The following is a 25,457-nucleotide window of genomic DNA, read 5'->3' on the forward strand; positions in this document are numbered from 1 at the left end:
AATCACACCTGTTTTTTCACCTTTATTAGCAGCTCTTCCGTCTTGTGTTTCTAAGCTCCTTCTGAGACAGTCAAAAGGCTGAAAACTATTCAGGATACTTTTCATTAAAAGCCAAGATACTGTGGTTTCAGGCTACAGACAAACCCATTCATAAGTAGTATAGAGTCGCCTACCACAAAGGAATAAACAAGCCTCTCTATTTCTGATTAGGTTAGTCTACTGCTATAAAATATTCAATTAACTATTTTCAGACAGAAGACATTTCATCAGGATTGAATTATCTACAGAGAAGTACAACTCCAGACTTGACATCTCCATCCCACATTTGCTAATTTTAGCACCAATCTTGAGCTTATTTCCTCACTTCACCCACAGTTTCACTGTGGCATCGATATTAGAGAGCTTTTCCACAATATCCATCCCTACATAGCAGTGACAGAAAGGCTATCCTATTTGCCCTATTCTTCCCAAGCTGAAGAGATCATAATGTCTAGATACTTCTCCAAAACAGTGAAAGCTAAATACCTACCAAGGTAACTACCTAAATATGTCTACCCTTGAGGATCATGGTGAAAAACTCCCCTGTATCTCTAGACTTGTTCTAGATAGACCCTAGCAACACAGACACAGTAGAAACTGTAATCTCTGACACAGATAGCTTCACACAAATCAAGCCCATCTGAAATCACAGAGGGCACAGTGTCTCACATGAGCACACTGCCACATACAAAAGCAGAGGAATTGCACATAGTAATGTTAATAGAATGCTGCATCTTCAAAGCACTGGAGTAGCATACTTGCAGGACATTGGTGAGTTAAAGAAAGATTATATACCACTACACACATAATATGCACATAATAAACAAGAAGAGCTATAAGGCTTGGTATGTTTAAAGGGTCTTTCAGCCCTATGATCACTTCTGTTTTCAACTTTCTTCAAGCTTTTAAAGATGCTACTACATTTTAGAGAAAGAAATCTTAATTCTCTTTCATACATAAAGTACTCATGTTTTCAAATTATAAACAATGAAGAAATTGTCACCTGGAAAAACAAAACTGTTTGTCATTTCTTTCAGATGGAATTTGGAAATTACTAAAGCCAATACATGAAAAAGATACATCTAACATTACAATTCAAAAGTACAAAATGTTTGTTTTGCTCAAATGGCTTTACGTTGGTCAACTAACAGAGTGGAGTTTGGTCTTTTAAAAACATGATCCCATTCTTACTCTGGGTTTGACTCATGATTCCTGATAATTTCAATGTGCTATATTAACACTAACAACTCCAACTGTAAGAATTAAACCATGAGAAGAAGCATTGAGAGATTAGCTGGAAAATTTCAAATTGAAACATCAGTATGTAAAATGTCAAAGAGTGACTAATTCAAAGTCCATTGAAGTCAAACAAAACTTTTGAAAGGAATTTTGGATAAATCTGTGAACTCAAGAGCCAGTTAGCTCAACAATATTTTTTGTCAACAGGAATTTTCTTAATAGGAATCCAAATTAATTTTATAGAGTTATTCAGTGTCTACATTTGCAAGGTTGCAAACCTAAATTTTTCCTAGTGGCTTTGAGTTCTCAAGTTATGCTTGTCACTCTGTCACAGAAGTCTGACAGTCCCCATCAGGACTTGGACACTCTTATGATTTAGTCATAGTGAAATAACATCTACCACTGAGTATTAGAAATCCCATTGCGTTTGAAAGACTGGCATGCATTAAAGCATCTATACTATTGTCAAAGGGTGCAGCCAAGCGGAGACAAGGCTGAGAGTGTGATGACTGCTATAAAAATGAAAAACCCATCTCACAGTTTGTTTCCAGAGTCAGCACTAAGGAATAATTTTCAAGGATTAGAGTTTTCTCTGTTGTTCCTCCTCCCATTCTTCTCCACATCTCCTTTTGGATGTTGGGAAAAGCTGAAAATGAACTTTCAGTGCAAGTATTTGCTCAAGAGAGTATCTGTTGACTGCAAGAGTTGTTCAACACATGACGAAGTCTGTATACAGAGCTAGGTTAATACTAGCCCAGATATGGATATATTCTATCATACTATTGTTAGATTTCCTAGTTAAAAATTGGGCTGACTAGTTTATTAAAAAATCCTCACCTTTAGTCTGAAAATTATTACTCTTTCAAAATAAAGGCATTCAAGGAGCAGTTTGTCTGGCATCAATAAACACAGTATGAGTTCAAGTATTAGAACCACGTCCCCTCTTACATTTTAACCCTTCCTCTCCTCCTCCTCCACCCTACATTACATTTCTTTTTTTCATTCCTTACTGTAACTAGAAGCAATGTAAGCCTCTATAAATCCATGGATTAAACCAGGGTACTTTTGCCATGAAGAACCTTGGCAAAAATTCATAGCGCATGTAGTGGCGTATGACAGCAAGCTGCAATGTTGGGGCTTTTTCGTAGTAAAAGTTATCACCACTCTCAGGAAGCAAAAAGCAAAATTAGACAAGGTCAGAATAGGGTACATTAGAAAGTCTGGTTCAGATGTTTGCCTCATTAGACGTAGCTGCTTTGTCTAAACCTGTCTTCCATGTTGCAAACAGAATACAGTATTTGATCTTTTAAGAATCAAATCAGATATCAATGTCCAAATTAAGAAGTAGTTTATTCAAGCATAATCTGAAATAACTTCAATGCAGTCAGTGAAGCCCCACAAATTAGAACTGTTATAGCAAATTCACGCTTAATGATTTTGTAATTGCTCTAGCTTAGTTACCTAACAAGTAAAATAATGTTGGCAGCTCTCTTAGCATTATTTTTTCTAAAATGTTATTGGATTTTTGTTTTATGCGATCTGACAGAAAGGTCCACAATATAGGTGATAGTTCATGATTTTTAATGGCTATTCATTTTACACATTTTGGGTTTTAGTATAGATTTATCTTTTCACCTCAAACAAAGCTCAATATTATTATTATTATTAATTTGTTCAGAGTTGTCATTATGGGTTAAACCTTTTCAAGTCAATGCCCCAGGGTTCATACATGAATTTGTAAGCTCAAGAGTGGATTTTCATATTGCATTATTGACAGCATTTGCATCTCCTGTGTAATTAATCTAGCTCATATAAAATGTAGGCATAAGGACCCCAGAGTACAAAATCTTACTTCCTTACCTTTTAAAATCTTTGTAATGACTTTTAGCAGACTACATATTTTTGAGTCAATTTACATGTCATTATTTTTGCAGAAACTCTATATTAGATTTATAGACATAACCATTTGGCTTGCCTGCCAACCCTCTGATTGGGAAAAGAAACAACAATAAGTGATGCATGTCTGCCTTTCCATCCTTTATGTCCCTGACACATGTTCAAAACCCAAGAAGGAAGGCCTGTGTTATATCAGTTCAGCACATTAAATTAAAAAACAAACAAAAACAAAGAAAAAAAACCTCCAAAACTCCAAATTGGTCATTTCTGAGTCACGTACACATGAAAATTCTCAGTGGTCACTACCCCTCAAGAGGAAATAAGTTATATTAATATGTCATTATATATATCATATACAGCAAACACTGTCAGCTTTAAATTGTCAGCAACCTAAAATACTCAAAATATCTACTTTATCTCATTTCAAAACTATGAAAGAAATTATAGATTCACCACAAACACCTCTTTGTCTTTACTATGTAAGTACTTGAGACTCTTCAAAATTTTTAGACTACATGGATACTTTGATATCTCATCTGGGAGAATAAAAGGAACCTGAAGGAGTTTGTCTCAGTTGCTGCAATCCCCCTTATAAAAAAGTGAAAAGCCAAGTTGGCAATTCAGAAATGTCCTTCTCAGTAGAAGGCAAACACCATATGTACCAGCAAGTTCTATCACCTCTGAGATTTTTTATATAGCATAGCCAGTTGCAGTGATGTCAGGAAGCTAAGCATTGCATGACTTCTTTCAAATGCAGACCCCTGTCTGCTCTTGAAAATTGGTTTAGTGTGAATTTACAACGTTGAGGCAGATCACCTGCTACAGTGCCTGTTTCTACAGAAATAAACTCAACAGTACAAGTGGCACTGCTAGCATTCCTCAAAAAATACCATCACATATTTTCCCCCTCCCCACTGGGAGCCCAATCTGATGTGGCCTACTTCTATGACCTGCTCTTAAAGAAGAAAATAAGGCTGGATCTAGGCCACGTCCTCAAAGTTTGAAAAATCAGCAATAGTATTATTTAGTAAAAAGCCAGTGTTCTTTAAGTAAAAATAAAAACTCGCATTGCAATTAAAAATAATTAGTTAATGAAGAGGTAGGCTTACAGTATTCTTAAAACATTTGGAGGGCTTTACAGTCTTAAATGAGTACACATAGTTGTGAGATAGATTTTAATATTAATAAAAGTAAACAAAACCACGTATATTTTCGGTGACGTGTTATTGTTGGTAACCTGATGTATGGATGGAAGTTACGATACAAAGGAAATGTCCTGCAGTCATCTGCAATAATCCAAAAGCACAGAACAGAAAACAGGCTAATGAAATTTTAACTTTTTTTTTATATGGATAGACTATGAATTCCTGTAAAATAGCCATATATATATATATAAAAAATATGTAAGTATAAATTCCATATATATATATATATATACATATAATCTTTTTTTTCTCCCATATAAATGGAAACTATGAGTCATGATCATTTTCTGTAGTCATGGTCATGTCACCACTGGATGAGGGCATTCATTTCCTTCATTCCCATGCCTACATCTTCTTCCATACATCATATCTCCATCTTTTTTTTTTTTTTCCCTTTCATTGTCTGCAACAGAGGTCTAATCCACCGGTTTCAAAGGATACTGGATTGTACCCTTACACAGAGAGTTTCAGCCTGGGGCCAGTTTAAGTACAAGAAGACTTGAAAAATATCTGGGAGACAAAGCATTCACCATGCAGTGGGCTGCCAGTATACTGAAGTTGACGGCATTATATTGAACAAAAAGTTCACATAGAATGAGAACACAATTTAGAACAAGATCCAAAAGAAAGATGCCAATGAACAAAAACAGATGTGCTGGCTACAAGAAGGTAAACAATCATGAAATGAAAACTAGACAGTTTCACAGGTTAACTGTTATGCAACTCCATGGTTTCAAATAAACTGAACCCTATTACTCTATCTTTACCCTTCCATCCTCCATATACCTTTCATATCTGTCAAATAATGACCAGATAATTCCCCTTCATTATCTAGTGAGTCATTGTTATCATTAACATCACCTCGTCTTCTTGCTGCACCAATTCTTTTCTCTCATTTCACAGTTCATGGCCAATTACTGTTTGTTCTATTTCTTCTAATTTACTTTCTCATCATAGTCTTCTTTACTAGAGGTATTCAGTAGTAAGGATTCATTACCTTTAAATGCTTGTAACAGCAATCCTAAGGACTCTGTGGGTGTTACTATAATAGCCTATCAAAACTAAAGTGCAAAAAGAAGGAAGTATTTTTAAAAAGAGGAGAAACGCCTGTTCATCATTTCAACCTATATACTCCCATTTGTATTTCAGGTGATAAATATTAGCTGTAAACTTCATTTGTAGCTGAATAATGAAACATTTCTTTCAGAAGCTTGCATGAATGTAGGAAGGCTGCTTTAAATAAATCAATTGTATGTTTGGTGTTAGTGTTTTTATTATCTTGATCCCAAAGAAGAGATCTGGCACAGAGATCATTCATTCCATGAAATAATGGTTGGATTTTTTTTTTTTTTTATGTCTTGCCATTTGGAAGGATATGCACTTGGAAACATCATTCTCAACAGATCTATGCATATTAAACCACAGCCAGCAAGCCTTACAGCCAGTAACAAACAACTGCGCACTAGATCTGGTTCGCCAATGCCGACAGTGGGATCTAGGGAACAAAGATAACCCCTAAAAGTCCACCAAAAAGAAAAACAGCAATCCACTCTGAACTGACAGACCTGACAAGCCTGCCTTCTCTTTCATGCTATGGATACAGTGGCACAACACGCATGTGCTGACGTGTTCATTTTTTCCTTTTTTTTTATTATTTTGCTTTAAATTAAAATGAAATCTCAACATAATGTTCTTTATGAAACATAAATTCAGAGCTTTAACCAATACCATGCAGGGGCTATAGAAGAGGCTGAATAGAGTGCTGCATAAGCTGTGCTGTAAGAAGCATTGCTATACAATTGAAATACAACTAACATACTCCACTTCCCTGTCTGGACAAGATAAGAATTAACTGCCATTACTGCATCACATATTGTATTTTATTACTAACTTAAATACCCAAAACAGCAAAAGAAAGGGCTGAACACTGCTCAGACCTGAGCTCAGTCTCAGTGTTCAAACTTCTTTCAGACTTTTACTACCCTAAATACAAGTGCAGGTATTGTATATATTTAAGGTAACCAAGCAGCAACAACTGTGTAGATTCCACTCCTGGAAAGGGCTACTGGGAAGGTGGTATATCAGAAAGAAGGAGAAAATCCCATGATGCCTAGCTTTTATTCTCTGCATTTTTTTTAATACTGCAGTGCAGCATAGTGGAAAAAAAGAAAGCTTACTTAATTTTACAAAATCAGATTTCTGCTTGAGATCAAAAGAAAAGTCTGCGATAGAGCAGCTTTGCGCTTCCCAAAAAGCTCACTTGATGGTGGGAAATACCTACAGCATATTCACAAAATGGACTGAGGAAAAATAACTGACTTCTGAAATAGGTTGGAGAGTTTGAAAGGAGGAAGGCATTGGCTGCTTACTGAAAAATCTCTGCCTAGGCAGCTCTGTAGCAGCAGCCTGGCTGAGGGCAGAACAGGCTGATAGCTGTGCATCCACCTGGTGGCTGAAATAATTATATCACCAAAAGTATGTGAATTACAAAGGGCAGTACCATGCAAATGTACCCTCCTACAATTTTATCAACACATTTTTATAGGTGTGTTACCTGAAATTAAGGCCTGGCTTAATGCAAATCCAGCGTTCGTAATTACCAGCTGACTATTTCAAGAGACTTGTAAGAATCAACATTTCTGTAAATCCAGGACTCACCTCCCCCATTTCCTCACTATCATTCCTCAGCATATTTCACATCTGTAATTCAGTAAAATAAGCAAAGTCTATGGAATTTATTCTTTTCTGTCAGCTATGGAGGGTATACAAAACACACATCTGTAACGTACCATACTCTGTTTTCCCATCTTTTATAATGTTCTTTGAGTTAATAGACTTTCGTGCTTCTTTATGTTGTAGTCAGAATTGAATAGAGCTTCAAAGAAAAAATCAGAATTGTCACAAGAATTAGTGCTAGAGTGGTTTAAGGGAGAAAAATCTGTCAAGATATGGAAGACCAAACAGAAATATCAATAAAATAAGAAAAACCTTAGCTGCTCAACTGTGTGGCTCAGTGGGTTCTCAAACAATGCCTTTGTAAGTAATACATCGGGCCTACTTCAAACTATATTTAACACAGGCATGTTAAATGACTCTGATATTCTAAACCAGAGCCACCTTTTGCTTTTTTCTACAGTTTGGTCATGGACAGGAAGACAATAAAAACTTTCTGCTTTAAAAGGTACAACGCTGCTGCCCTTACACTCTTGCTATTCGGTTCTAAGAAAACTGCAGCTGATACAATGCCATATGCATACATTAGAATTTCAGAAAAACTCTGTCCTTAAATATCTCATCTCTCCATAGGATATGATAGAACCATAATTTTTGTTTTCATTCTTTTCATACAAATGAACACACACAGATTTTGTGATACCTCTGATGAACCAGGTTGCTCTCATGATACCTTTCACTTCAAAGAGTAATTGCAAATTAAGCAAAAGAAAGACACTAGGAATAAAAATGAACAAATGTGACATCATATTTCTGCAGTATTCCTATTAGTTAAAAAATGCATTACCACCTCTGTTTTCTCTTGCAAGCTGATTTAGCATTGCATCAAAATATTAATGTCAACTTCTGTTTTCTAGTTCCAGATGAAACCTTCTTTATAGATCCTCCTGCAGAAATCCTCTAAAAGGCAACTTGGAAAACACAGATCATTAAAAAGCTGATCTTGGTGTCTCATTTGGAGCAACAGTGCAACCCTAAAAGAAGTTAAGTGCCTGGCAAATTAAGAATTCACAAGAAAATTACTTCAACCAGTTGTTACTTAAAAGACAGAGGTTTATCAAAATATAAACTTGATTAAAAGCAAATATACACTGTGTATCCCTATGACAGCTAGAATGTAAAATTCATACAAATTAGAGACACTAAGTTCATTTTTCTAAAGCTTGTCTGGTTCTCTTTAAGATTAAACAGTTTCCATGAATCCACACAGTTCTATTGGGAAAACATTCATGTGCCTGGAAATCTCAAACAGAAGCTATTTCAATAGCACATTTATAGCATGTTACCACTGCTAAACTTCCTCATAAATTATGCCAACTAATAACTTCATTCTTCATGTCCAATGTGTCAATAAAATTATAATAGAGTAAGAGAGGATAATCACAGTTTGCAACTGCATGAAAATTCATCTGAACACAGCATAAAGAGAGCAAGTAGTATCCCCATAACATGCCTTAACTCACTCACAAAATAGGATAACCTATGGATTCAGCTTGAACCTTTATAATATACCTGATAAAATAAACCTGATAAATAAATAAATAAATAAATTTTTTTTAATGCAGTCAAGAAAGTGAACACAGAGAAAATTCTCCAGTCTTACTCAGACTCATTATTAAAACTGTTAAAATCAATATTTTCCAAAAACATTTGCAGCAAATGTAGTATCATAGAATCCTAGACTGGTTTGTCTTGGAAGGGACTTTAAAGATCATCTAGTTCCAGCTCCCTGCCATGGGCAGGGACACCTGCCTGTAAGTGATTTTCTTGAGATAAAGGAAAAGGGAAAGGGAGAAGGAGAAAGAAAGCTAGAGGAGAGAAGAGCATGTAAAGATATGCAGATTTAATGTTATTACAGAAGCCTAGTAACTTTCTACCTTGGTTTAGATGGATGACATAAGATATAGCCAGTTCAGAACTGTGATTTAAGGTGGGAGCAATGTGCCCAGTACTGATATTACTTTTTATTCTTTCTTCTTGTTGTTGTTGGGTTTATAATGTTTTTGTTGTTGTTGTTGTTGTTGTTGTTTTTGAGATGTTTCAGAACTGAATTAATGAAATATAGCAAGACTGTAATTAAATATTTAGTACTTCATCAAAGGTTTGTAACTTAAAATCAAATCTGTCACGAGATTCATTTTTATAGTGATAGCTACAAAACTCAACATTTGCTATCTCTTAACTGGTCTGAGTTATGATTAAAATGGGTTTGAGCTGTAGCTAATGATTAAAACTTCACGTTTTCATAACAGATTGAAATCACATTTAATTTCACAATGGGTATTTCACATATTTCTACATAGCAGAAAAAGGAAAAGGAAAAGAAAAAAAAAAGGAAAAAAAAAACAAAAGACCAGCAATTTCTTTCAACTGCTAAGATTTCTTTCCTCATTTCTTAACTTCTTCCTCTCTCTCTCTCCCCCTACCGCATCCCCACAGCCGCCAGCTTCATTCTAATCCCTTGCTTCCAGCAGCGATGTTGATCACAAAATTCAGTACCGTAACTACTGGAAGCACAGATGGGTTGTCATTCAATATAGGGAAGTAGCCATGATTTAAAGTTCCCACTTACTAGCAGAATGTTTCCACACCATAATGTGAGAATGAAGAATTTTACCTTTCTCCTCTCCATACTACATTTCTGCTTGCTTTTTAGCAGTGAATTTCACACTAAAATCACTCAAAGCTTCAGACAAAGCTATTCTAAGTAGTTTTGTGTCTATGTCACAAAAAGAAACAAATCTTAACTCATAATGACATAACACCAGCTTCCCTTTACATTACAAGAAAAGTCAACAAGTTCAATATATATTACTTTTTTGTCTGTTTTTTCTTTTTTTTTTCTTTTTTTTTTCTTTTTCTGGTTTTCTGCGATTTTACATGTTCATCATTAATTTCTAGAATAACAATTAATATTTTTATTCCGTGGTTCTAAATACAACACACTCACTAAGGTGAGTTATTTCCTTGGCAGACCAGAGGGTTCATTTAGATATGACATGTAATTTATAAAGTTTTCTAAGCAATTCCAGAGGCTTATGCAGATACCACAATATATCTCCATGGACTTCATCCATGAAGGACAGGCTAGGGCCCACGTACAGACATAAACAGGCTGCTGTGAAATAATATACAAATGTAGTCAAGCATAAACCAGAAAACAATTCACAGATACAATTTTCTTCCAGTAGTAAAACTCTCAGTAGCTTCAATTAAAGACAAATGGCTGGAAAATCAAGACCAGAGCGGTATATCACCAGCACACCACAAGTCCAATTCATTTAGATGCATCTCCCTTCTGCCTTAAAAAACTGAAGTGCAACTGCGATTTGAGCCTATTCTAAACCACAGTAGTCTGTTGTTCACTATCCCCAGTCAGGGTGTGAGTGTTATTCAAATGTGGTCATTAAAATACAGTATGTCACTTAAAAGTGAGAATTCATACAAGTGACAAAAATACTGTAGTGCCCAAGTTATAGCTGTGGTACCCAAGATTCAGCTGTAAGGAAATTTATCACATCACAGTCCAAATATAAATTTCTATCTAAGGATTATTTTATTTTTAAATAAACCTATGTTAACAATGTTCTCAGCATTGCCAGAATAAGGAAATAAAGCATAGGATACGATGCAGTCTCTAAACAAGTTTGGTGATTCTCCTCTTTCCTTCAGTTTGTGCAGTCTCTCTCACGGTCACACATGAGTAAGTACCACAAATTCTGAATAAATTTTTCATGAATAACTACAAAAAGTACAGGGTAAAAAAAATCAGATACAATGTGTATGGGAACATCAAAGTTTTCAACACTTAAATATTTCTCTCCAAAAATTAACATAAAAAATTCTTCCCAGTACTTTATGCATACAGTTTCTTAGTGCTCTAGAAAGTTTGTGATTTTCTTGACTACATGGCATTTGAACCCTCAGCTTTGCTCAAAAAGAGATTTCAGATTCCTTCTCTTCTGCCTTCTACTGTAAGACCTCTCATAACAACAGCAATCCTTCTTGGAAACAATAACACTAAAAGCACAAGCCTGACAGCTCTGTAAGAGTAGGTGCCTGTCATATGCAACATGACAGTCAGATATTCATCTATCCACCCATCCATAACGACACAGCCTAAAATTACTATTTTTAAGTCATTTGGTATTATTAAGATTTCTTATGGAGAAGGAAATAACTTTTAAAAAATTAGTGAAATCCATTCAAATCCATTTGAAATCCAGAGCTCCAATGAAAAGGCATTCTCCCTTCTGCTTTTGTGAGCGTGCAATTTGTTTTTACCTCCCTTCCTTGTAACCACAGGCATGAACAGAGCTAAAGTAATTTTATATTAAGTTGGCATGCTTTAGGAACCTTGATTGTTTCCTTCAAAGTCACAGTGGAAAGTAAAATGTAATTTAATAGCTAAATTGTTCAATATTAATACTATAGTGGGTTTGACCTCAACCGTTTGTCCATAAACTAGGTTACAGTAAGTCTCCTGGCACTGCTGAAAGGGCACAGGGTCACCTTTATAATCTAAGAAAAATGTCATACCTAAGGAGGAGAGTTATGCAGTATACAAAGCCCCTCAGCTTTAATTATTTTAATTTTAATTACAGTCTGTATATAAAAATGACCTTTGAGGCTTTTACAAATGCAAGCAAATGCTAGCAACGTGTATGTGTGTGTGCACTTGTCTCTTAAGAAATCTAGATACCTGAATTTGCATTAATTTTGAAAATAAAAAAAAGAAAGAAAGAAAGAAAGAAAGAAAGAAAGAAAGAAAGAAAGAAAGAAAGAAAGAAAGAAAGAAAGAGAAAGGACTACCTGAATTGGGAAGGACCAGACAAAGAAAGAAGGAAAGACTATAATTATTGTACAAGATTTTGTCATTCCAGGACTTTCCCAAGCATTTGGCAAATGCACAATGATTATGATTCCCTGCTCAGGGAACCATATAGCCTAAAGCCATTATAGATTTGGTTTTCACAGCATGCTGTCCCAAGAAGCTCTGATGAACTAATAAAATCTGCCTATGCTTTTTCTTAAAAGATGTTACCTATGGGCAGCTGTGAGGGCCAGGGAGGAGAGACTGAAAGGTTTATTCTAATCAGAACTCACTTTAATCTTTAACACCCTTAAGTAAGGATTTACATGAAATCCTCTCTCTAATAATTTAATTCTAAGCCAAGAAGAACAAATTCTGACCCACTGTGTTCATGAGAAAAACTTAATCCATTTGAAGATCAAGATTTGTAATACCTACAAAATGCTAACCAAGTTACGGTATGAAACAGCAAAACTTCGATTACATATCATTCTTCAGCAGAATTTGACATCAGGCAGTTTGGGGACTCTTAATTTAAGATCTTTACCAATCTAGTACATATTGAAGGGAACCTACCAAAACCATTGGTTTCAGTAGCCCATAGAGCCTGAAAAAGTGCTGATCTATAGGTTCATTTCTGTCACAACGGCACAAAAACACTCTTTGAAGAAATTATCCTATTCCCACAATCAGCATGGCATCAGCAGGGGGTAGTGCTGTAAGAAGCCATGGAGCCCTAAGAAGTGAGTTCTGAGGAGAATCCAGCACTGCCACACAAACCAAGCAGAGGTGCCTCAGAAATAGAACAGATTTCTGAGGTAGAACACATTTGGTATGTTTGAAGCTCGCTTGTCCTACTTCAGCCAACCGATCCCCTGTAAAATATTTAAGTGACAATTCTTAAGTGAATGCTTAAGCAAGGGGCTGGAGCTTCACTTTTCTTGGATGAACCATGATTTAAATATAAGTGAGGAAAAAATAATGACGCCTGATTGACTTTATGAATTAAACTACTAGGAACATCTGCAGAACAGAGACTTCAGAGCTAGTTTGTGGGTGACCTTCCACGTGAAGGTGGGGTGCAGGTCACAGTATACAGCTACACAATACACACATACAACTATAATTCTAGCCCTTCTGTTTCCACTAGGAAGGATCTGAAAACTAGAAACAAACAAACAAAACATTAAACCAACAAACCCAGCAGTTACCTAGAACATGAAGCCATGGCTAAACTGCGCTTAATATAATGATATTCTGGTGATTATACTGCTATAAAGATCAATAAAAGTCATACTGCAGTAAACAACTCTGGTATTAGTTACAACAGAAATGGATATGAGGATAACATCTGTACTAGAGGTGGATGAGAATCCTTTGTCTAAAAATTGTCAATTAAAAGTATGGCATTGTCAGAACCAGAACATTTTGTGGAAATGAGACACTTCAGCAATTTTCTTATTTAAGAGAAATACAGAAATCACCATATATATATCCAAATAGCTTACACTGATTTTTCAAAACACTATTTTTGGTTAGAATTTTCTCTCATAACCAAGCATTTGAATTTATAATATAAAATAAGCATAAAACTAAATTAAGCTTTCCCAAATGATCCGAATCCGAATTAAATGCTTTAATTGTCCTGACCACATTTTTTCATATTTTAAGTTCATTAATAATTTCAAAAGTACAAATTTAATTACAATAAAAATTCATTTAAATGGTGAACATTTATAGGATTAATAGGAAAACAATTTCCTACCCTGCTGTAAAGAAATTGTTTTTATTAAAAATTGCTCAGCTTGGTTTAAGCAGTATACAAAATCCTGTTTTTATTCTCTTCATCAAATGCATCAGTGAATAAGAACTCTATCTCCACAATCATGCCTTTTGTGGAATAAAAGTTACATGCAGAGGGGAAAATTGTTGCAAATGTAGAATAGCCTCATTTCCAGCAGGTGAGCTGCCTGTAGAGTATCTTATACACAAAAAACCTTCTAAATTGCTTATCTTTGCATTTGTGTAAAATGCACAATCACTTGGGGGGGATGGGGGAATTAAAAACAAACAAACAAAAAAAAACAGGCTAAGCATAGAGCAGTTGGCAGGAAAATTTATTTCCAAATCCAACATATTTGGCATGCAGGTCTTTGGAACACACGTATTAGCTGTCATTTATATTGGAAATCAGGAGTGCATTCTGGAAGCAAGCACAATCTTTTACATTATGTCACAGCTCAAAATATTTATTTTGTACAGCCCAGTAAATAAATAAATAAATTGAGCAGGTAGGATTTCATTTTCAAGGGGTAGGAAAGAAGGTAAGGTTAGAAACTGCATGTTGTCAGATAGCGCTGTAGTAAGTAATATTCATGTATTGGACTGGGAGAATGCAATACCAGGTATACTCTACCCTATTTGAGATCTGAAATTTTCCCTCCTTTGTCATGGTTACAAACAGCATCGGTATAGTGCAGCAACAGGTGTGTCTACATCCTGTGCAGTACATACCCATAAAATTATTGCCTTAAAGCCAGCAACCTAATTGGAACTGCAAGACTGCATTCATACTGCTCAGATAAAATTTCCGAGACTGTATACAGCACTCAGTTTTCTAAAGCTCCCATGTAATTTCATTGTGTGTGTTGTTATGTATTGTAGCTATCTTATAACCAACTTGTAAATGCAAACAGTAAAAAAACCAACCAAACAAAAAAAAACCTACGTGTGGCTCTTATTTGAACCAAATCCACTCTTCATTTAAACAAGGTCCCCACTGATGTTAGCTGAACAAGGACTCCAGAAATTATCTTGGAACTGCCTTTCAACAGCTATTTACTACTCTTATTAAATAAATTCCAAAATTAATTTTACAACAGCCAGGGTTGATATAAACAGTTGAAATTCATTAATAATAGATTTAGGAAATCAACCACTGGTGTGTGTGTGTGTGTAAGGAATTAATTTGTCCCATTCTGATTTCAATACCATTCTTTATCCTTAAAGACATACAAATTTCAGCCCTGGAAAAAGTGTTATTTCATATTCCATTTTTTTTTTTTTACTAAGGAAGAAACCTATCTAGAGAGTTAAAATTCTAATGTAAAAAATTACATAACTATCATTACTTTTCAATACTTGAGATCTTAATGTAAAATATATACATAATTAACCTTACATTCAGGTGCACCTAAATGTGAAAGGGAAGCATTAAGACTTCATTGATTGTGAAGCACATCAATACCTCTGTTATGAGAAGGATTTTACCAACATTCTCATACAAGCTTCACAGCCAGACTGAATGCAAGTGTGAATGGAATTACAAGTCCAAGAAAAATAAAAACTTTACATTTTCTTCATTTTTCCTCCTCAGGCATTTTAAAAGTCAATTTTTGAAAGTAAAAAAAATATATATTTATATATATATATATATACACACTGCATACTTATTCAACCCATGAAGTCTGAATTTATTTAATTTGAGATTTAAAAAGCACAAACACTAAGGGATGCTTCAGCACCTTTTGTTTGATCTGAATTCTGTTTCAGATACTATTATGTAACATTTAATACAAATATAGAAATACAGTTGAAATAAATCAACAGTTCCTCATTACTTTTGTCTCTTCAGCCCAAATGACCAGATATTCATTTACAGATAGCTCATACAAAAAAGTCCTTAGCACAAGTGCAGAGTAAGGCTTTGGCAAACAAACAAACCTGCTTTGCACACTTCCATATCCAATTACTATTACCGATCCAAGATGAAGGAGTTACATAATTTATCTACACATTTCTCTCCTGTGATTCTGTGTCAGTCTTAATTAACAGAATCCAGGAGCATTGATTGCATTTGATTTCCATTGCAAATATACACTGTTTAAGGACTGACCAAGTCCATTTGTGTCAAGGAGCTGCATAATTATCCCAGGATTGCAGCAGAACATGTAAGTTTTAAGTTCCAGCAGGACAACAGGCAACTGGCACATCCATGTACCTACATTAGCTGTGGTCACTACAGCTTACATTAAGTGCTTTTCCTCTTAAATACGCATTCCTGCCAAAGATGGTCTACTATTTATTTGCCTAGAATTCATGTTGCCCACATATATAAGCTATCGCATTGACACTTCAAAATCCTAGAGACAAAAAGATAGAATGACAATAGAAACAAGTACCCCTTGCAAGTGCAGCAAACCACAGAATAATTATTATTTCTTCTCATTCAGGCTTGCAGGACTTGACTATGCAAACACAAGAGTAGATGTTTGTTCATAATGGTTCTGCATGAGCTGCTGTGAAATAGGCTCTAGAGAAAGAGCAGTGAAGCTGAAGTGCTATAAGAAAATCTCAGGTACTGTATAATTTATGTCTGCAAAGCTACCACATATTAATGGCTAGTACTGAACAGTACAGAACTATCAACTCTCTCCTGAATATTTCATCAGGGATGTCCATCTCTGAGTTCTTACCAAATTTGGGACAATTGTGTTAAACTAATTTATAAAGTAAACCCTGTGAAATACATTTCAGAAGATTCACTCTGCCTCATTGTCTATAATAATAATAATAATAATAAATAGACAGTACTGTGCAAAACTGAGTCGAAAAGCATTAGCCACACCAATAGGCAGTATGCTTCTGCTTGGCTGATAAGCATGCAGCTACTTGTCAGTTGAAAAGACAGTTTTTGTTACTTGTTTCACTTCCATGAAATAAAATAATCAAAGAGATTAAGCTTATTGGATGCAACTGAAAACAAAAGCCATGGTAGCCACTTAGCCTAGAAAATTTTCAGAAGTAAGCACAGGTCTTTGTGGAAGTCCACAGTAATCACTGTAAATCTGTTTTTTTGAATTTTTTTTCCCCATTGTTAAGCTTCAATTACCACCTCAGAAAAATGCAATTGATTGCAAGGTCTTCATCAGGGGAGACTGCCCCTTCTAATGTAACTGTAAGGCTAACCAACATACTAATTTCTAGCAGACAATTCCTTTCGGCCTCTACACAGAGCCAACAACGGCTACTAAACTAACACACCTTTTTGCTCAGTGAGCATCAATTAAAAACCACCTCTTAGCAATTTATAAAATAAAGAGGCTGTATTATGTCAAAACATTATCATGACATTGGAGTTGAAACTATCTAGCTTTACTATAGTATTATTATAATGAAACACAAACGTAGATGCTATACAATTGCAAGAATATGGACACCAGCATAATAGGAAGATCTAATAGGGTTATTTGATCTCTGGGCTCTGACTGCTTATATTTAGGATTCTTGTAGATCATAAAATAAGCAAACAACTAGCAAATTCCCACTGCAATCATATACATGGAAATTTGAGGGCCAAATATAGTCAGAAACATAATATTTCTACTTCTACCTGCAGCAGGAAAAGGGAGTTTTCTATGGTGCTGAACAAGCCTGTATAAAAGACCTGCAGCAAAAACAGTATTGCTGATTAATGTTCTACTAAAAACATATTTTTCAGAGGACTGTTACTGACATAAGCCTGCTCTTATCAAGAAACAGCCTCAAAGCACAATGAGAAAAAAAAAAAAAAAGAGAGAAAAAAAAAAAAAAGAAAGAAAAAAAAAACATGGAAAAGTGAAGTAGTCCATCCTGTTTGTTGTGAAGAAGTTACTTTCCAGTTACTATACAAAGGGATCAGCATGGATCCCAGTATGCTAATGAATGTAAAGGAATATTGAAATACATGTGTGCCCTGCTCAGGCAGCCATAATAGTGCATCAGTGCTTTTCCTTAGAATCATAGAATCACTTAGGTTAGAAAAGATCTCTAAGATCATCTCGTTCTTATAACATTTACTCCCATCAAAGTAAAACTAAGACTTTGTGAGTAAACTAGTATAGGACTTCATAATAACGCCACAAGTAACAACAGATGAAATTGTTATCTGACAAATCTCTTAAAGTTGTTATATAGATGATCCTCCATTTACCACCACATACCTTCTGGGAAAGGTTCACAACACTTAGTGCTCTCTGTGTTTAGTCCATGCCTACAGGAATGTAGCACAGAATGCATGGACAGATCACAGCATATTTAAGGTATTTCAATGCATCTCATACCTAGTCCATAGCACTGTGGGAATCTGAACACATTTTGCACAAGAAGGGAGCATATGGGACATTTTTGTTCTGTTTATTTCTTTTTTCCAAGAGCATCTCCTAGGGAGAACAGCTTTGTGCACACGGCTGTTCAGAACAGTCCGTCCCATCAAGAAAATATGACAACAAGGGAAGAACTGTTTACTGTCATATAGAGAAGATTTAAAGCGGAGCCTCTTTTAATGGACATAATCTTAATAAATAACAGCCAAGATATCCAAACTGAAAAAAGCATGGCCACAAAATTACTGAATTTAAATACACATTTCTCAGAAATTCAAAAAGAATGGGCAGATGCCAAAAGTGAAAAAAAAAAAAGTGATGTGGCATATTGCATTTTGTTATGACAGATGGTTTCAAATGGATTAATGAGGTGAGTGCTGAATTTCTAGGCTGTGGTTAATATTTAACCTCCAGCCAGCAGACACCACTAAGATTTTTACACCTGAGTTGATAAAGAGGCCTGCCTAATTGAACTGTTTGAAACACTGTGCTAATTGGAGTGTCTTCCAAAGGAAAAAAATGAATAGATGTTGGAAAGTACATTTAAAAAAAGTGTAGGCACCTTGTCATAATGCTGGTATGGAATTGGTTTTATGGATCAAGAGATTCTTTAAGGAACAAAAGACAGAAATTCAATACTTTTTTCCTCTCTTTAAGAAGCTATGATTAGGAGAGACACACAGACTAGATGAGCTTATTTTATATTATGTCAGTGAAATGAAGGTAAAGAGAAGGATCAGTAAGAGAAATTTTTTTCTTCATTCTAGACAATTTTAGACAATGAAAAAAACTTATCTTAAAAAAAAAAAAAGGAAAGGTAGACAGACCCAAAATAAAAAGAAAGCTTCCTCTGCAATACTTAAACTTGTCAGTTAGTGACTTGTCAGTCACTTAGGACATCAGAAAAGTTACTTGCATGATATACGCAGCAGACATGGCATGCTGTCACCCCAAGTTTTGCTTATACGAAAAATTAATTCCTAGACAAACAAATGGTATGCTATGGGGGCTTGTTTGTTTGTTTGTTTCTGTTTCTGTTTTTTCTTTTCCCCCCAAAAAAACTTCACTATTATATATTATACTGTAGTTCCTTCCATAGTATCTGGTACGCAGACAGCCTCTATATGCCATAGGCAACTCCATGGCATACCTTAGTATGCGAGGAGTAGAGGAAGGTATTCATTAGTCTCTAATAAACTAAGAGGAAAGAGATAAAGAAATTACTTTCCTTTTTTTTTTTATTATTTGTTTTTGTTTTGTTTTCTTTTAAGAGTTAATAATGAGAATAACAAATTGCTTTGGTGTTAAGAAGAAGAAAGAATATTAAAAATGTTAAAGAGGAAAAGCTTACAACATCTTCACTTTTTTTTTTTCCCTTCTAATAGGCCAATAATAGATTCATGCTGTGGTACTCACAGACAGAAAAACAAACAAACAAAAAAACACATTCACATAGACCTTACCTCCAGAAAACCAACTATAAACAGCTGAAATTAATACAATTGCACTTGGAAGGGACTGTTATCTTTCTGCAGTGTATCTGAAAACTAATGAACAACACTCAGTTGCATCCCATTTTTCCCATTTTATATGGTTCTGACTGCAACCCAATGCAGAGCAAAATACTGCAGTCACCATCCTGTTTCAGGAAAATGAGAGCTGGTCAATATCTATCTTCATTGTTAGCCTCGTTATATACTGTATATGTCAAATGCTCCTAAGGATTATTTCTTGGCAAGACAGAGGTAAGAAAATCATTAACATTGCATTAACACTTAAAGGTAATTTGTGACAAAATGAAGGATTCATACTTCAATTCAAACTGTGGTCCATATGTCTGTTCACCCCTTTTTACAAATTCTTCATAGGAAGCATTCCTTCTCATGGAAGGCTGCCACAGAAATTTATATATTATATTTTTGTAACTTTGGGATGAGAAAAAAATCCATATGTATTCCTTACATTTTTAGGTGTATTGTTTAAAATATATTTTAATATAAATAAAACTAATAGTATGTTCCCTGATGACTGGCAGTATCCACAGCATTTGCCAAAATTTTTAGGTGTTCTGTCTGAGTGTGTCCCAAGTAAAATAATTAGCCAAACTGGAATACCCAGTGATTATCCAAAATGGTACTTAGAATTCTGCTCTCATAAATGTGATGAGGCCCTTAATGACTTCAAGTAGTAAGGGGAGGGGGAGTAAAGCGAAGAGATTTGGAAACTGCTTTCATTATGAAAACCGACAGCTCTTGGTTCCAATTTCATCCCAAACTGCCATAGAGATTAATATTTTTCTTTCAAAGACACATTTTTATAAGAGATTACATTTTTCCTCTGAAAGCAGAACTGCTCCATTCAAAGATACGCCCATTTGTTGCTGTCAGATTCTGCCTAACTGGGCTGAGAGCCTACTGTAGCTCTGCAGATCTGTGACCTGCACTTCACTCCCTCCAGGCACTATAAAAATTTCCATGGAAACAGTGCTGAAGAAGATATCTGCAAGCTGAGAGCATATCTATAGCCTTTCTATTAGATTTATGTTTTTTCTTTTTTCTTCTGTTTTCTCAGTTAAACCAACATTAAACATATTTGTTTCACATCATAACTAAAGTTATAGAAGAAATAAAAGATACAGCAAAAAAAATCTGAAGGTGATTCCAACCCCACAATATGTATGCATCTATCTATAGATTATCTTCACACTTTGCATTCCCGTATCCCCCAAGAAAAGAGGACATTGCATCTACATTGCACTTTTTTCACCCAAGAAAGAATTTTCTCTCAGTCATCAGGGTTCTTAGCTGGAACTAATTGTATATATAAGATATTTAATGAAGTGTCTAATTTCACACCTTGATGAGGCTGAGAAGTAAAATGAATACATGTGAAATCAATGCTGAAGAGCTCCGAAATCAGGCCATATCAGACCACCAAGGGAGGAACTGCACACTGTGGGATGCACAGCAGCATAGCCAAGAGCAATCCACAGCTCTTGGGGGCTGCATGTCAATTTATCACACAGTGACAATCAGCTAACTTCCTAGCCACTTCTTTCAGCAATGTGAAGGTCATGCTTAAAGTGTGGACATTACTTACTAAAGACAATATGGAAATCTACCAAAATCCATTCCCTCATAACTGCCTGGTTAACGAGAGTCCATGTATATTGGAGCTGTATGGTTCTCCATTCTTTTCTTCCTGGCCACAGAAAGACCATGGATTTGGGTCCTCTCTGCAAACTTGATGGTTGGTATTGCTTGGATGGTCCACTGAAGCTGCAGATGACTAGTCCCAAATTATAAGCATCTCCATACTCCAAAATCAGTCTACGTGTGTGCAGAGAAACAGAGATTGTCTTTTCCCTCCTCTGGCTGGACTTGTACAACCTGCTGGTAGCTTAGTGGACAAAGGAAGTGAGTCAAAGCATCTGATCAAAACTCAAGCACAGGCACCTAAGGAGAAATAACTGTAACCTCTGCTTTGCTGTGAGCTTTTTTGTGGTTTTGTTTTTTGTTTGTTTGTTGTTGTTGGTTGTTTTTTTCTTCCTTCTGGTATAACAAAAGTTGTCACTGAATGTAACAATAAATTTAAATAATCATCCTTATCTGCCTTACAGGAATTTTCTGGAGTTCCTTCTCCTCTCCATGCTCCTCCTGTAGGATATAATTTATCCTCACATAAGCTTTAAGTGCTGACCCTGAGGGTTTTGGTTATTTTTTCATTAAAACACAGCAAAGATTCCACATCATCTTTTACCATTTTGTCAGCATTTCTATCTTTTTTTATGATCCAAAATATCACTTTCACGTCAGGAAGAATTCATACAGTACACAGTATTATTAACATTAGCATTAAAAATAATGACTCAGGTTTCCTCAAGCCAGTGTTCAAAAGAAAAGATGACTTCTGCGAGAAACGATACTAGAAGATAAATAAGTCATTAGCTATACTCATATTTTGAGGCTTCTGTCTGTAATTTAAATTCTAGAAAAATACCTGAGAGTATTATTATATTATTAGACTAATATTCCAAGCCTTTCTTGGAATGTTTTGGTCCAAAGAAGTTCAGAATACCAAATGGAAGCTATTTCTTCACAAAAGACATTTGTACTTACTTCTGTTCCTGTAGATATTGAAATTCAGAGTGCTATTCACCTAATGTGTTTGACAGCTTTTTGGTCCAACAATTAAAAGTCCAAGGCTATCAAGATCAGAAAATGGTTTCTTGTTCTTGAACTAAGATATCCCACAGGTCGCTATTTTTTGTAGACTGTTTATAAATCCCAAATCTACCAGTCAGAATTCACACTTCAGATACAACCAAAATATTTAACATTATGTATAATACTTCTTACTGCCTTGTTTTATCACTCTTAAATGAGTATCATATAATAACTGACTTCCTTCACAGAGTTATTAAGAACGTTATTTAATTAATGCTTCTAGCACTGTTGAGGTTCTCAGATGAAAAAGCAGTACATATATGAAAGGCTTTGAAGAAACTTTGAATTAACCGTCATAATTACAAATCAAGGACAACATTTATATCGTTTCACTCAGTTTTTCTTCAGTTTACTATTTTTTCCCCTAAAACTTATCATTTGCTGCAAACTAACTGGAAATTCCATATCATGTTTTGCTTTAGAAAAAATGCAAATTGCATCCATAACACATTAATCAATTGTATCTAAGCAACATAGTTGAGGTCAGATCATATTTTTGCAGTCACCCTGGTGCAAAGAGATGGACTCAGTACTTTCACTTTTTATGCCTGGAAGTAGCTGCAGTAGAACTAAAAAGGCTACACAGCAGCATAAGCGCTCCTTAACTCCTGTCACCAGCAAGATACCTCATCAGAATCTGTTCACTGGGAACAACCCACAACAATGTATATTCACTCATCTCCCCTGATCTTCCTTCCATTGTAGTTAGGGTACTTTAACTTTCAGCCCCTAGTTTCTCCTATCAATCATGTTGAACAAACGAAAAACTATATATATATATATATATATATATACACACACATACATATATAAGAAGATGGTCTAGACATTTAAAAAATCAAGAATGTATTATGAAACAGGAAAAAAAAAAAAGCATTTGAACTCTACTATATTGTGAATACCAAACATATACCAGTTTCTTTCTGTCATTTTCCAGTGGAAACTGGAAACATACCAACTGAATGTTCCCAAGAGACATTTAGTACCTCTAATAATTATCTAATAAATCTTATAAAACATAGTAAGATAAATACATTTCAGAATCACATTCAGAATTTAAGATCATGACATTTGATTCATCTAAGATTGCAGACTTTTTAAAAAAAATTAGATGGTCTGGGTTTGACATTCTGAATACCTCACATTATCTAATAATCTTAAATAGCTTAAAAACAAGATTTATGTATTTTAAGCTTCCAGTAAGATAAAATGCAGGTTTGGTCACTGAAACACACACCTTCAAGAAATGTATGCATTTATGACAAAAGCGTGCATGCTTTCATGATTTTTATTTACCACTGAATCTGAGGCAGATTCTGATCTCTGTTGCATCCAGGTTAACCCCATAATTTATTTCACTCACCAGATTCTGATTTAGTGTTATAATTCAGAGCCTGGACTTACTGTTATTACTTAAGCATTCTGTAGGCATATTAATATATTTCCTTGTCATGTGACAAAACTATACTTGCCTAGTAGGTAAATATTTATGAATTCCCATACTACCTGTTCTAGTTTATCATCTGATGTGGAAATACAGAGCAATTAGATATATCAGGGGGCCTCCTGAGTAGCTCCACTGTGAAGCCATGCTACCACCACCAGAGCACTCTGCACAGTCCAGCCTTGGAAAGCCCAAGGGAGGAAAATGAGATATAAACCACTGACAAAACAGAACGGTCTCTGCAGCCGCTTTAGAATTTTGGTTTCTGCCAAATGTTTTTAGCTGAAAACTTTCTGAATCTGAATTTAAGCTAACTGTGAAACTCCCACAAAGACACTTCCTGAATTGTTCTACTGAGGGAAAAAAATAGTAAAAGTATTGTTTCTGGCTTGCACTTTGTGTAGATATTTATACCTCTGGAAGTTAGTGCATACTAATATGCCTGAGGAAATTTTTCCCTTTAGTGCTTTTTTCACTGTTTGCCTTACCCAGACCTTCATCTGTTCTCTGCTACCTCATTCCCTTTGAAATAACATACTCAGACAGAGGTTCCCTCACTGCCCCTTCACTATGGCAGTGGGGAAACGGGCACATTACCCCAGTTACAAACTCAGACAAGTCTGTGACAAATCACAGGTTTTATTTCTTTTATGAAGTTTTTAACTGCAGTAACCAGTGGGGAAAGCCTAAAACATGAAACAAATGCAACTATAAGCAAAAGTGAAGGGAAATAAAAAGAATCTTAATAAACGCTTTTGATATCATTTTCAGGGTTTGACTCATGATTTTTGAATGAATGTGACCGGTAATAATGGTTAAATATTTTCTTTTCAGTCTATTTATAGCGATAGGAAAAAATCATCTCAGCAAATCTGAGTTAGTTACCTCCCTTTTTCCTATCAGACTACATCCGTTTGATACAAGGTATTATTTTTCTGCACTTAAATGGAAGAGTTTTCTGAAGAAGTTTTACCATGATAGTACAAAAATTGCTTATAGCACTTGATGTTAGAAATAAAATTTTATATAAATATAATTATAGATAATTTATACACATATAAATTATCATAGAATGGCTTGGGTTGGAAGGCACTCTTAAAGATCAACTCATCCAAAGCCCTGCCATGGGCAAGAACATCTTTCATTAGATCAGGTTGCTTAAAGACCCATCCAATCTAACTCTGAACACTTCCTGTGATGGGCAATGCATAACTTCTCTAGAAAACATGTTCCAGTATCTCACCACCCTCGTCTTTAAAAGTTTCTTCCTTATACCCAATATAAATGAATATATGTTCCTCAAACTACATGTAATTATATGTTACTATATTCATATATGCCTCTATGTAATGCATATATGTATTTCAATATAATATTTCAATATAACTATATTTGCATCAATTTAAGGGGAAGTTACCATAATCCAATTGTTAACCTTTAAGAGTATCTTGGATTCCATCTAAATATATAGAAAATAACTAAAGATCGTTTCACAATTCTGTTAGCTCCAGAGACAGTCAAGTTTGTGGAGTCTTTCATTACAGGTCTTAAAAGACCCTCTTCCTCTGCCTTGCTTTGCTGGTGAAGGCAGAAACACATCCCTTAAGCTTGGGAAATCCTTTGGCAAAGCTAAGCACACTGTCAATTTAAAGCTACCTGTTCACTACCAAAGCGAAGAGGTAGAACAGTTTGTGGTTCTATGCAAAGCTATGATGAATG

Source organism: Anser anser, assembly GCF_964211835.1.
Source record: "Anser anser genome assembly, chromosome: 8".
Classification (NCBI taxonomy): Eukaryota; Metazoa; Chordata; class Aves; order Anseriformes; family Anatidae; genus Anser; species Anser anser.